The sequence below is a fragment of the Fopius arisanus genome, unplaced genomic scaffold, assembly GCF_000806365.1.
Source record: "Fopius arisanus strain USDA-PBARC FA_bdor unplaced genomic scaffold, ASM80636v1 scaffold00059, whole genome shotgun sequence".
In the NCBI taxonomy this organism is placed as follows: domain Eukaryota; kingdom Metazoa; phylum Arthropoda; class Insecta; order Hymenoptera; family Braconidae; genus Fopius; species Fopius arisanus.
This window is the reverse complement of record NW_011887798.1, coordinates 384851-398557: the sequence shown is the minus strand read 5'-3', so window position 1 is coordinate 398557 and position 13707 is coordinate 384851. Positions and strand designations below refer to the sequence as shown.

Here is a 13707-nt window from a genome sequence, read left to right as displayed (position 1 = left end):
TCCTCGACGATTCCTCGACGATTCCTCGACGATTCCTCGACGATTCCTCGACGATTCCTCGACGATTCCTCGACGATTCCTCGACGATTCCTCGAATTTCGAGTGATGGAAATTCTATCGAGATTTAATCGGGCCGGGTAAAGAAAAATTAAGAGACTCAGGGAAAAGTATTGGATCAGTGAATTTAATTTCACTGAAAAAATGATTTCACTGATTAAAATTCCGCGGTCCAATTATTATAATTACCGATCAATTTTCCTAAATTAATTCTCTCAGTAGAAGTCTTTCTTTAAAAATCCCTCAATATTTATTTGATCTTAATAATTATTGGTATTCCCGAATTATTGATGAAGAAATGAATAATTTATTCAAATTAATAACTTTTTTCCGTAGTGATTAAACAATTTTGATAAATTCTCTAATGACAACTTTAAATAGAAAAATCCGGGAAAAATTTTCGTAAAATTTGAAATCTAATCACCCCCAATTTTTCATAACATAAAGAGGCGCGTGGTTATAGAAATATTCTCAATTGGTGAAGCGTAAAAAATAATCGATTGTTAAAAAAAAATGGAGAACTGTTAAAGCAATTTCTCCGCTTCGTTCTGGGGCGTAATAATAACTCATTCATCGACATGGTACCACTTCCTTCCGTGCAAGAGAAATTGATTGTCTTGCCAGACCACAGACAAACCCCCGGGAGAAATGGAGAGGCTTTTCCACCCCTTTCCACCCCCTATCGTACCGATATTATCATAATTCAAGCTAGAAGAGTGGGGGGTATAAACGATGACGAAGAAAATGCAAAGCCCTGCACATATAAACCCTTTTTCCCCTGGCATTTTCTTCTCTGATTCATCGGGCCATTGGGACACTGTCGAAACGGATGAAAGGATACGGAAAATTTTTCGTCCGGGAATTTCGCATACACTATTCATGAATAACGAGGGTAAATCGATGGGCGGAGCAAATAATGATTCAATTGATGCCGTGAGTAATTCGTGTTTGCGCCTGATACGTATCAGTTTTTTTCTTTTTTTTTTTTTTACATTTTTCACTCGAGTACCGCCGACTCCGGGAAAATCGCTCGGAAAATTCTTTGCGTCTGAGAGTTCGAGGGCTGATACTTGAGAAAATGCTGGTTTATCTCCGATTTTACATCAGGAATATTGAAGGATCGTTGAGGGGTTGTAAAAACTCATAACATACTAGTTCAAATTTATCACTGAATTTTCCGGCCATTTTTCAGATGGAAATCTCTTTAAAAAATTCATTCATCCAATAAAATGAATAAAAAATCACAAAAAAATATTTCATTGAATAGACTATTCCGTGCGATTTCTCCGAAAATTTTCAGAAAGAATTCTACCTCTCGTGCCTCCATAAAACTCATTGTTTACAAAAGAAAATCTTGAAAAATCAGCAATTCAACAACTAAAAATGAAAAAAATAGCCAGGTTATACCACCCGAGAGGGAAAATCCCGTAAATCCCGAAAAACCCGAGCATTTCGACTAATTATACCTTAGAATAGATTCAGCGAGATCTTTTTCCGACAGAAAAAACGTGTGAGCGTGACGAAAAAAAAGGGGAAAAATAAAAGTAAAATCCCCCGGTGCGCCGGGAAAACGAGCGACGATGCGAGAAAACCGCGCCAGTTTATTTTTTTCCCTCATCCTTCTCCACCTGCCCCTCAACCCCCTCCACAATTTACCCTCTCCTTTTGCATGACGAAACACTCGTGCACACAATTCCAGAGGACGATTAATAATACTTGTTACAGGGCATGCACTCAAAGGCACTGCCTTCACACGAATTCTCACAATTTTTCAACATTTCTATTCCCCTCACCCCATCAACCCCCAAAGATGTATCTTTCTCTAATTCCTTCGCACTCCACAAATTCTTCTCTCGGATTCCCTTTTTATTTACTTTTTTTTTATTGTTGGTCAATGAAATTGTCTTGAAATCGATTTGACACTCTCGAAAGGAGAAAAAGCTTGTCTCGATTACTCTCCTCAAGTGATTGTAGACTGGACAATTTCTCTATCCTTGTTTGAACTTCCGGTTGGCCTCCGCGGCATTGCATGACGCGCCAAAAGTTTATCGTTCAACTCTCGTGGCCCCAGAATCGCGTCGTAATTAACGCTACAAACCTTCCATCCTCTTTCACCCCTATCTACCCCCCATCCACTCCCCATTCACCCCCCATTTACCCCCCTCCTCTCTAATGGTTTTGGTGGATTGTTTTGGTGGAGTGTTCGAGGTAGATTCCGTCGGGTCACACCGTTAACATTCGACTACATTATTCTTGAGACTGTTTCAATTAGAGTTAAATTCTTTACGAGATTCTTTTTTTTTAACTGAGAAGTCAGACTATTGCATATTCAACGGGTTTTAATATCCTCGGAATGCCTAACAGTCGACATTCAGAGCATTTCGAAATTAACTGAGAATCAATTGTTGAATGATTGAATCATTAAATATTCCACAACCTTTCAATCCGCCATTTGCAATTCAATCCGAATAATTACAACAGAATAAATTCATTAGTCTCTCTGAATAATTATTTCAAGTCAATCAATGTCTTCACATTTTACATTTAAAACAATCGCAATTATTCATCCATACCGAATGAACGAAACAACAATAGATTGAAGATAAACAATTAATGAGCAATATTTCAATTAAATTTCACTGAACGGTTATGAAGTCCATAATTCAGTACATAGCAATAACAACCCGCAATTCTCCGTAAAATAGTGCAGGCGGAATGAAATTTAATAAGTTTCACGCCATTAGGGCGAGCAAAAAGTGCAATTACAACTTTTCTTGTAATTTTTTAACGATGACAATGAAATTCTGGGGAAAACGCTCTCGTTATCAGGATTTCGTCGTGAACAACCCCGCCATTACACCCTGAAAATCCCTCCTCCTACTCCCCCTATCATCCCACCAAGTCTCTTACTTCCCCTCGATTTCATTCCCCTTTCGTCGAGGTGTAATCACCCGCACTATCGCAACTATCATCTCCGGCAATTTCAAGTGGCTTTCACTGCAATCGCTTTTGCGTCAAGGATCGACCAGATAATACCAACAATACATAGTCAGGTACAATGCGAAAGCTCTGCAAAAGCCATGGGTAACGAGACTTGGCGTAATGAAGCAACCGTTTGATGCTGTAATGGCTGCAACATTCAAAGCCACAAAATTTCCTAACTGGAGATATACCAGTTTACCATTTTTTTAACGACTTAAAAATACCGTAAAATTCGTTTTTCATCCTCTAATGGCTCATAATTTTTGCCTTTTTATTCCGCTCAATCGATCCCCGAAAAATCGAATATGCGCAACTCGTAACAATTTCAGCATGCGCGACATCAAATTTCATTTAGCGCGATTAAAAAAAAAATGTAATGGCGAATTGTTGAAATGATCGATTCTCATCGAATATTGATTATTATATCGATAAATGATCACTTTTGATCCTCTCGTTCTTCTATATTCCCTATACAATATTTATTTGCATTCATTCATTAAATCCTTATTTTAAAAATATAAGGCACGTCGGAGTAATCAATTGTTAAACCCCTTAAAATCCCCCGGGATTTTCTCGCGAAAACCCAAAGATTTCTTCAAGAAAATCATCTGTTTTCCTCCTACGTCCCCTCGGAAATCGTCCTTTACATTATTTTCCTCCGGAACCACCCCCTCGCCATTTTTCACCCCCGAAATAAAAGAATAATCCCGGATTTCCACAGTCCACAATATCTTTATGACAAACGAAAAACCGGAAACGTCAACGGCTCCCCAGTTTTTCAATTCTCCCCTCGAAAAAAAAAAATCATAATAACCACCGCCTTCTCACCCCCTTCAACCCTCTTTATGGCCTCTCAAAAGTCGTTTAAACTCCAATTTCGATGCAACTTCCGTATCTCGAATTGCCGAATTTGTACTAGTCCATAAACCAATTCTCCAATCGCTATTTTACTATGAGTCCGATGTAATATGGACGCGAGCCAAACGAATGGTGCCCATGAATTATGCATCAACGATCAGAAAATTACTTTGAATCGTATCGAATAATAATATTCCTATCGCCCTATCAACCACCTCCCTTTCAACCCCCTCGTCGCCCTCTCGCCACTCTCTAGTTCATTCCCTTTGCGCAATTCCACGACCGCAATGACACAAAATCATGATTCAAAATAGAAATTTTACAGGTAGACTCTCGGTGTATGAATATAAATTGGCGTATACGAGAAACGAGGTTTATTCCTAGTCGATTCAGGTCACAGCGGAATCACCGGATAACCGTTGGATTATTTTGTAAACAAGGGAATTTTTTTTTATACCTCCCTCTTTTCATTTGCCTGATTGGTCGTTATACCGGTGGTATGAATTTTTTTCCCCCTTTTTTTTAGCAGAACTTCCGTTCGGTATTTGCAAAAGTCAGGGGTAAAAAACTTTGTTTGGGTACCGGGGAATGTTTCCAGCTGAAAGAATATTTTCTGTAATTGCGTTGCGTCGAGGGATTCGTTTCGAGTGATCGTTTTACTTTTTTATTGGGAAAATTCAAGGGGTCGAGAGCGATAACGCGATTTTTACTTTTTGGAGAGTCGCGGGGTTTTGGAATTTGATAGATCGCGAAATTATTTATATCTGTTTTTGATTGAGTTCTTAGATTAGATAGTAATTGAAAGATTTAATTGGACTGTCGACACTCAGGAGAAAAACCCGAATTTTCAGCATTTTCCCACTATTTTTTTTTTATATTCAACCATAAAAATCTGAATTCCATTTAATCTCCAAAGAATTTCCCCCGATTTTCATTAAACAATCGTACAACAAATTCGATGTAAACTTCCGAGAAATATTCGATAGAAATGACGTATGAGTTCCAAAATTCCGGAGGGAAATTTAACCGAGGAAAAAGTAATATCATCCAAATTTTCCTAAAAAAAATCACAATTTCACCACATAAATTCCAAATTCCCCCGTAATCGATAAACCAACACGAATTTTCCACTGATTTTCCGGTGAACCGTTTAATCCCGCGATAATCCACCCAGTCTTAAATTTTCCAATGTAATCCAACCAAGTCAACTTAATTTTCTCCGTAAAAGTTCTTGCACCAGCGTCCAGTGGTATCTCAGTAGAAAAATATCACCAGTGAGAAAATACCATTCAACCAGTGGTCGGCAGGGGAGCCATCCCCATGAGTCAAATCCACCCAGACACACATTAAAAAACAAAAAAAAACTCTATAAACACAAATATAATATACCCGAACACACGTACACTTGAGTTATAGCCGGTGGAAATTGCATTTTCTTCAGTTATCCGTTTTTCCGACTTCTCTTATAGCCGTGGCCCTCCACAATTCCCGAGGAGAGGATCGTCTCCGGAAAAATTTATGATTCCAACCCGGTACACAACAATTCCCAGGGATTTTTGAAAAAAAAAAAAATCAGGACGTTTGTTCTTTACCCTCTTGATATTTTTATTCATCCCCCTCGTATACGTCGTACTCATTTATTTCACTGGGAATGCTTTCATACATTATTTATCCCCTGGGGGCATCTTTGAATCACTTGAATTTCACGTACGATTCAAACGGACAACGGTAAGGGGAATCTCGCAGGGTTAAATTCCAAACCGTCGGTCGTATATCAAAGTGAAGTTGAACATGGAATAGAAAAAGGCACTGGAGTATGCCAAGTATGACCTGTACTCCATCTTGGAGCTCTCAGCATCTTATTCCAGTGGATGAAGAAAATGGAGGACTTTCTTCGACTGCATAAAGAAGCATTCCCCATTTTTTAAATCGCTAAATTAAATTCCGGATTAATTTGAATTTTTGGGGTGGGGAGTGGTCGCCATTGCCACAAAAAAAATTCCCAGTGAAAATTACAATCTATGGAATTGCGGAAATGTTTAGGAATTTTTTGCATTTCGGGGAATTAAAAAAATGGAAATCGATGAATTTTTGCATCTCAAAAATATTAATTGACAATATAATGTATAATAGATTCGAGTGAATATTGCAATTGACATTCTTTAGGGGAATTTGCAAATAAGGTAGAAAATTGTCAAGTTGAAAAAATAATTGAAACGGCGTGAACAGTGATTTATTAATGAGATATTGACCCTGATATAACATTGATGATGATTCCTCGACCGAGTGACCTGTTGTCTACATGAATGACCTGGAATCATACTTATACCTTCCCCCAACTGTCGTTACAGCCTTTTACCTCGTTATTTTCACGGTCGACATTGCTTTGAGCTCGATGTCTCCCTCAACCCGAGGTTCGCCACGGTTGAAAGGGCAGGGTGGCTCGAGTGACTCAAAAATTCCGGGTAAAAACCAGGCAGAGAAAGAATATTTAAGGCCTCAGGGATAAAAAGAAGATTCACCTCTCGCGAGGACATGAAACGATTTTTTCATATATATATTTTTTTTTTTTTCGGGTTTTTCGGTTGGATGAGTCTTCTTGAGAATTTGAACCCCTCGGGAAAAAATAGATGTTAAAAATAAGACTCGGAGTCTTGTGAAATCGGAATTTCAAATTTTCTTAGTCTCTGTGCATGCACCGAGTGCACATTGAAATTCTGCGGTAAATTTCGGAGACGCAACCAACTCTGTTTACAATATTCCGCGAGATATATAAATTTTGCATTAGATTGTGACAGAGTTTTACGTTATTTGCATAAACACTCAAACTCTACGTTTCTTGGGTGATCGCTCTAGATTTTATTTAATAATAATGTAACCCGTCAAAGTATTCCAAAAAAATATTACGAGTCAGGATATTATAACGGAAATATTACCTCGCGAAAATATTAACCCAAGAAATTCATCCGAATATTCGCCTAAGAAAGATTTCCGCAAAAATTATCATGAAAATTACTAACAGTGCAATAAATTCAACAGCAATTACACGGTTTTTAAATTTTTTTGCGAAAAATCGTAATTACGTCACGTCAAAAATTCTCTGCGAAGTGACGGAACAATTTCACTACGTTCCAAGAGATTGAAATTTAAATATTCAAAGTCATACGTTTATTTATCGTAATTGGTGTTGGAGTACTGCATAATTGCCATAGAGTAGTGTACTTTAATCCAGTATCCTTTTCTCCGTTCGGATATGTGTGCACTCGGGCAAATGCACGAGTCATATTTCAGGTACTCGACGGAGCGACGAAACTGGATGGAGTCGTAATTGTTCTACCTTGTGAAAATTCACCAAGTCACTGGGTACAACCCACTAACTGGAATACCTATATTTTCCATGGACTTTACACATTCCACAATGTATCATTTCCCAGAAGGATGTTGGAAACATACCAGAATTATCTCAATAATAATCTGAAAAACCCCTGGGACCCATTTTGGGACCCAAAGTTGAAAATTTCATTCCAATGCTCTCATTAATTTGATATTTCAATTGAGTAACGAGGTGGAACAAAAAACTAGAACAACTCCATTTTCTCAAGTCGCGTTTCTCCCCGATATCTCGTTACAGAAGGAACATACAAATTTTTACGCGAGAACATTTTTTATGGAGAAAGATTAGAGCTAGAAAAAAGATATCCATATAAATATCGCTATCTCCCTTCAATTTCGAGATATCGGCGAAAATCTGGCCTCGAAAAAAATCCACTTGTCCGAATTTACAATTTTTCACTTCACAACGGAATTATAAACTCTCTCCTTTTTCCCGACATGCTTTCTTTTACTCTCCAATTTTCCAGGAGAGGTCGTTGAGTTGATTGATCTTTTTTTCATTTCTCTGTCATTTTATGGAGAGTACGGATGAATTTTTGTGGGAAACTCTTGGAGATTCTTGTCTATGAATAGCTGGGAGAGGGCAAATGATATTTAAATGACTGGAAATGGGGTCGAGTTTATGTAATTATTCAAGGGGATTATATCTGTGTAGACTTGCCATCGTGACCCTCTTACGTGGAGTTCTATTGGGGAAATGTTTCCGCTTGTGCAGTACCTCGTGATAAAGAATAATAATCGTCATTAACATCTGCATGTGACTTCTCCGCGTCGGGTTTTTACCGTTGATAAATGCTTTTTGTAGTTTTATATATGGGGACCTGAGGGGTTTCGTGTTGTTGGAATGAGTGGAGATATTAATGTGAAAAAGTATTTTTTTTAACGGTAAACCTAGGGGGTTGATGTAAGACAAGGGAGGAAATCCGGTTCTTTTATTAAATTATGTTTAAATACTCGATTTTTTGGAAACAGACACTTTCCTCCTCCAGAAATCGTAGATCAGGCCCTTGGGGTTGGGGTCAACAAAAAAAATTGTCTATTTCCATATTTTTTCTCGGGCTGAGAATTTTTTTTTATCGTCCCTCGGAAAATCTATCCAAAACCATTGATAAAGGGAAAAAAATTCAAGAGATTCAAAAAATTAATTTGCACCTGCCACCCTACATTTCCCTCCCCGATATTTTAGAATGGCACACCCCAAAAATAAACCCCCGAATCAATTTTCCAACAAGAAAAGCTGGGTAGAAAAAATGTCCTCCGGGGGTAGGGAGAATTTTTTAGAGACAAATTCAAACAATTCGTCATACTCTACCGACTCGGATCCATCGAATAATTACGGAGCCATCCAAAACAATGCAAATCTAATTGTCAAATGATTATACGGTGTACAAACGCCTCTAGGGCTGAACAGTGTCGAAGGCATTTCCCGTTTATCCATTCCACCGTACACAATTCCCATTGGGGGATGAGTGCATGGATGGATAGACATTCAGGATGAAACGACGACGAGAGGTGATCGTGGATTACGAGGGACTCTGGGGGTCAGCAAAGGGGATGAAATGGGGATGGGGTTAAAATAGGGGTGAATAAGGGGGTGAAGGTGAGCCTCGGAGGCACAGCGTCAGCGCTAAAAGCTAATGGACGCTGTGCTTGGCGTACTCTTCTCCTATGTGAAAGGACTCTTGGTACTACTCTCTGTACCCACCCACCCACCCACTATTTTCTCGTTTTATCCCGTCGGGTGTAAAGAGTCTGAGGATTCAGCGACACTCAATTGCAGACGTTGTCCGAGACACGAGTTATTCTCTTGTCTGATTTGAAAGAGAAAATCTCATTTTCTTGGGGGAAAATTTCGTTTTTTTTATTTTTAGGTTCAAGTGATGAAATTTACGGGTTAAGCTCTCGGGAAAGTCTCAGTAAATGCAATTTAATCAGTCAATTTTGCCTGATAATCGTATCATTGGAAAATTGGTATTTATATTTATATTTAATTAATCCAAAGTAATTTGGGAAATGAGAAAAATTCAGGGAAAATTCTTTTCTTTTAATTTCTAATCAATAATATTTCTCTTATTCTTATCAGTCAATAGTAATAATAGTAATTAATTATTAGTAATGGGGCGTTAATAATTAATTATTATCAAAGAAAATGTTAAAATAGAAAAAAGTATTTGCCCTCGCGTGTTTTACGATTCATTTATTCCTCGGTGATGGTGAAAAAATTTGTAATTCCATGTTTCACGTAGGATTGTCAATTTCATTACATTTATTCTTCTGTGAGCCCTCGTAAGCTTCACCTTTGTGGATAAAAGAAAGTAATGTTTAATAAATGAGGGTATCAACATACTCGGATGGATCGGCAGCGTATGTTATTACAACTTCTCTTTATTTTGTTAAAAATATCCTGGAGTTGAGTTGAAAAAGAGACTCGAGAGATTTTCGCATTAGAATGAGCCCCTGGGAAGGTATAAACGTACCGTTTGCACATGCACGTGGGAGGACAGAAAAAAAAATGAAAAAAAAAAACCTGTGGTATTTAAGTGTTGGGGGGGAGGGTAAAAAGTTTATATGTGTCGTACGCCCACACGTCAGGCGGGCGTTTTGTCAGTGGGTGGGTGGGTGGTGGGGTTTTTGGGGGAGAAACCCTCGCATTAACGACACATATTGATCCCCGGGGGAAGACTTGATCCCAGGATGTCGAGGTGAAAATCACTCTGAGAAAATAAATTAGACTGATGAAAAATTACGATTGAAATTTCGAGTCAAAAAATTTTAATCTAGGGGATTTTTATTATTTGCAATGTGATTGCGTTGTTGATATTGTTATTATTATTTTTTATTTGGGAGTATATTTTAGGGATGGAATGAATAAATAAAATATGGTAATCGTGTCGCGTTAGTGGAAATTTTGAAAATTTAGACGCCATTGTAACGGTTAGTTTTTTCATTGTTTAACGACTTTTAACATTTTTGCACATAAAAGTAAATGTAAATTAAGGTTGAGAAATGGAATTTAACGAGGTTGAAGATAAATTTTATGAGTGAACTAAGTTGGAGCGTAAATCACCCTCAAAATTGTCGTAAGTTACGATTACATAAACGTAATTTACGATTTGGATAATTGCATATTGCGCTCGCAATTGTCGTAAATAACATTTACGTAACGATAATTTACGACAATTACCAAGACATTAACGATTTTGTGATCGTAAGTTACGATTATTAATTTATTTCCAAGAATTCATTCTTCAAAGATTTATTATTTAACACGAAGCACTCAATTCTCCCGAATAAAAATTGAACAATAAATTTTCATCAGTCTAAATTTATCACTCCGGAAGTTAAAGCAATTACATGATTGATTGCTAATAACATCAGGAACTGAGTGAAATTTAATCAGGGAAAAAAGAATTAATTGCGAATTGAAATTTAATTGATGGAAGATGTGATTAAATTTTATTGCACGTGCCGTCTTTCTGATTTGATAAATTGTCTTTTCGGCGTGGCACATTCGCCAATAAAACGGTGGGAAACAGAGTAGAAGGTCTCATTAGAAAACCCAAACAATTTCCGATGGAAAACACTATAATTGCATCCAGTTGCGCTCGTCAGATGCCGGTTATAAGAGGATTTAATTCTCCTACCCGACAAAAAGTTGTCTCAGCAGCGAGTGGGGTAGAATAAAATTACGAATAGGATCATATTTTCTCGAGTATTTCCTCTCTATTTGAATAATTATTTTCTATCAAGTCTCAACTGGTCGGTGAATTCGCGTGGAAATAAGAATGATATTCATCTCTTGAATCGTTTATTTACCGAAGAGTCGCTGGAGAAGATGTTCTCTCTTATTTTCCGCGGATCTATCCCCAGAGCATTTTCATCCCTCGCCAAAACCCGGGAAGAAGAGTTAAATTTGTTTGTTTCCTCTCACATTCACACGGTGAATTGTCTCTGAATATTTATGTCCCTTGGTCTTGTCTTATCTCAGATATCATTGTATATTATGGAGAAGAATTGCGAAATACGAAGTTCTGAGAGACAGAAGCAATTGTTGTTTGATATTGTTTAGTTTTAAAAAATTTATCTCCGACGAAAATATCAAAGATATCTGAAATATTCATCATTATGCAACTGTAATAATAATAATATATCAATAATAATGATGTATTATTGTTATTATCATCAAATATTCAATTACCAGAATGCAATCGCTTCGTAAATTTTATTCCATCATTTTATTTGCGGAGGAAATAATTCCGTACAATTTTTTTCATTAACTCAACATTTTATTAAATGAAAATTTATTTTAAAAAAAGATATAATTGATAACATGTATTTTTCTGTGTGGGACAGCTCCTGAAAATTATTATTCTCGTGCGCGAATTCAATGTTATTTTCACAACTACTGATTTTCCTGAAATTTTCGCATAATCCAGTATTGAATTAATAATTAATACATGGAGCTTTTGTAAATAACAAAAGATTAATTATTGCTATATTGGAATACCATTAACAATAGTCGCGAATTTGACCTCATTAGCGGAATATTTTATGCAGTACAAACACGTCATAAAGTTTATCCGCATTACCAAAAACTCTTGAATTGTATATAATTACAAATTCCACGTACTCGTTACTTTTTCCCCCACTTACATTAAATTCCCATTCCAATTACCACTGTGACCGGAAAAATCTAACGATCGTCGGTGATTAAAATTAAATATTTTTACGAGCTCCTTGATTTTCAACGGAGTACTTCTCTTCGATGACGTCAACATAAAAAAAGTAGATATGACTGATGTTTTTGTAAAATCAATTCCACTCCTCTGTATTTACCCCCAGTTGAATCGGACCTCCGGAGGTCGTCATGAAAATCACCTCTGGGTTTTCTTTTTTTTTTTTTTCTATTGTTTCCCTCCGTTTTTTACTGTTTCTTTCCGAATCGATAGAATTGAGTGCACGGAGTTCATTAATTCAATGGAAATGTGATTAGCTCTCGTCAGAGAGTAGCACGAATTACGTTAATTCAATTTGAAACCATCAACTCTGTGTCTGAATTTATCCCTTTTAAGGTGATTGCAGGGGGAAGGGTTCGAGCAATCGTTACTGTCGAGATTCTGTACATACGAATTTTTAACAATTTTATCGGTGTAAACCACAAGAAATTATTATTACGTTGATATTTTATTCAGGAGCGGATGCCCTGATTTTCCAATCAGCACGAATAATTCGCAAAATCGGCGAGCCGAGGTGAAACTTGATTAGTTCAACAGAATTATTAATTATTCCAAAGTATTCCGGTAATTCAGTCACTCCCAAGTCTGATATTTTTGAAGTAATTAATTATTACCGCAATGAGAAGAAAAATGGGAGCTCAGAAATTATTTTATTCAATTACAATAGTAATGATAATATGGGAACATTCATTATTTAATTCATGCTGAATTTGATTTTACAGTGAAAAAAAAATTAGTCTTTTTACGGTTATCCAATTTTGAATAGAATAAATAGATTCGTTCCTCGAAAATGCCAATCATAAGAGGGAATTAATTCCAAAAATAACAGGACGATATTGATGATCGATATTCACAGCTCATGACATTCTGAAAAAAGTAACGGATTCTGTGTAGAATTCCAAAATAATTTTCCAAAATATCTCCGTAATCAACATAAATACGATATATAAACTGCAATCTAATGAATTTAAATTGAGCCACAAAATCAAATAATTTCGTCAGTTAAAACTCAACAGTAAATAACTAGATGGCAATCAAAATTCAATTACGCAATGAAATTCTCTCAAAAGACAACAAATCGACATAATTTCACTCGTTGCATCTCCCCCCTCACAAGTAAATAAATTAATCCCCAAAAAGTCGTTAAAGCCCAACAATTCCATATTCCCTCAATTAATTCATTTACTCGATCCCCCATTATCAAACTCTTATCAATTACCAATGACCTCCGAGTTTTTCTCATAACTAGGGCAATTAATACAGCTCGCATTACCTCGATTCTCCCAATCAACGGTAATTAATCACATTATCTTAACGTCACGCGTTTCTCCATTATGGATAGGATAAAATTCCAATTATAATTCTCGAATGTAATCAGGAATTACCACTCGCGAACAATCCCCAAATCCCCAAATCCCCAAATTCCCCTAATGATATCATCCTAATTAGAACCGAAAAAAAAATTCTTTTTAATCTGGAATATTTTTCCGATGGTTGCAAATGATTGAAGTGCATTAACGAGCACTCACTGATGGATTTAAAATCACCTTTTACCGTAGGAAATAACGAGTGTGGCCCGTAGTACCCAGTGTTCATCGTTCCGTATGATCAAATCCCAACTAGATTTACCACCTTTCCATGCTACGTCACACCGGTACAACCCACTCTAGCCTCCGACCCC

General features: G+C 36.8%; 2 protein-coding genes across 4 annotated transcripts in view; one reads left to right on the top strand and one right to left on the bottom strand.

Moving 5' to 3' along the window:
• The window catches only part of LOC105268615 (uncharacterized), a 104067-nt gene that overhangs the window by 37299 nt on the left and 53061 nt on the right, over nt 1-13707 (top strand). The window lies entirely within an intron of this gene.
• LOC105268613 (uncharacterized) overlaps nt 1-13707 on the bottom strand; it is a 52264-nt gene that overhangs the window by 36324 nt on the left and 2233 nt on the right. The window lies entirely within an intron of this gene.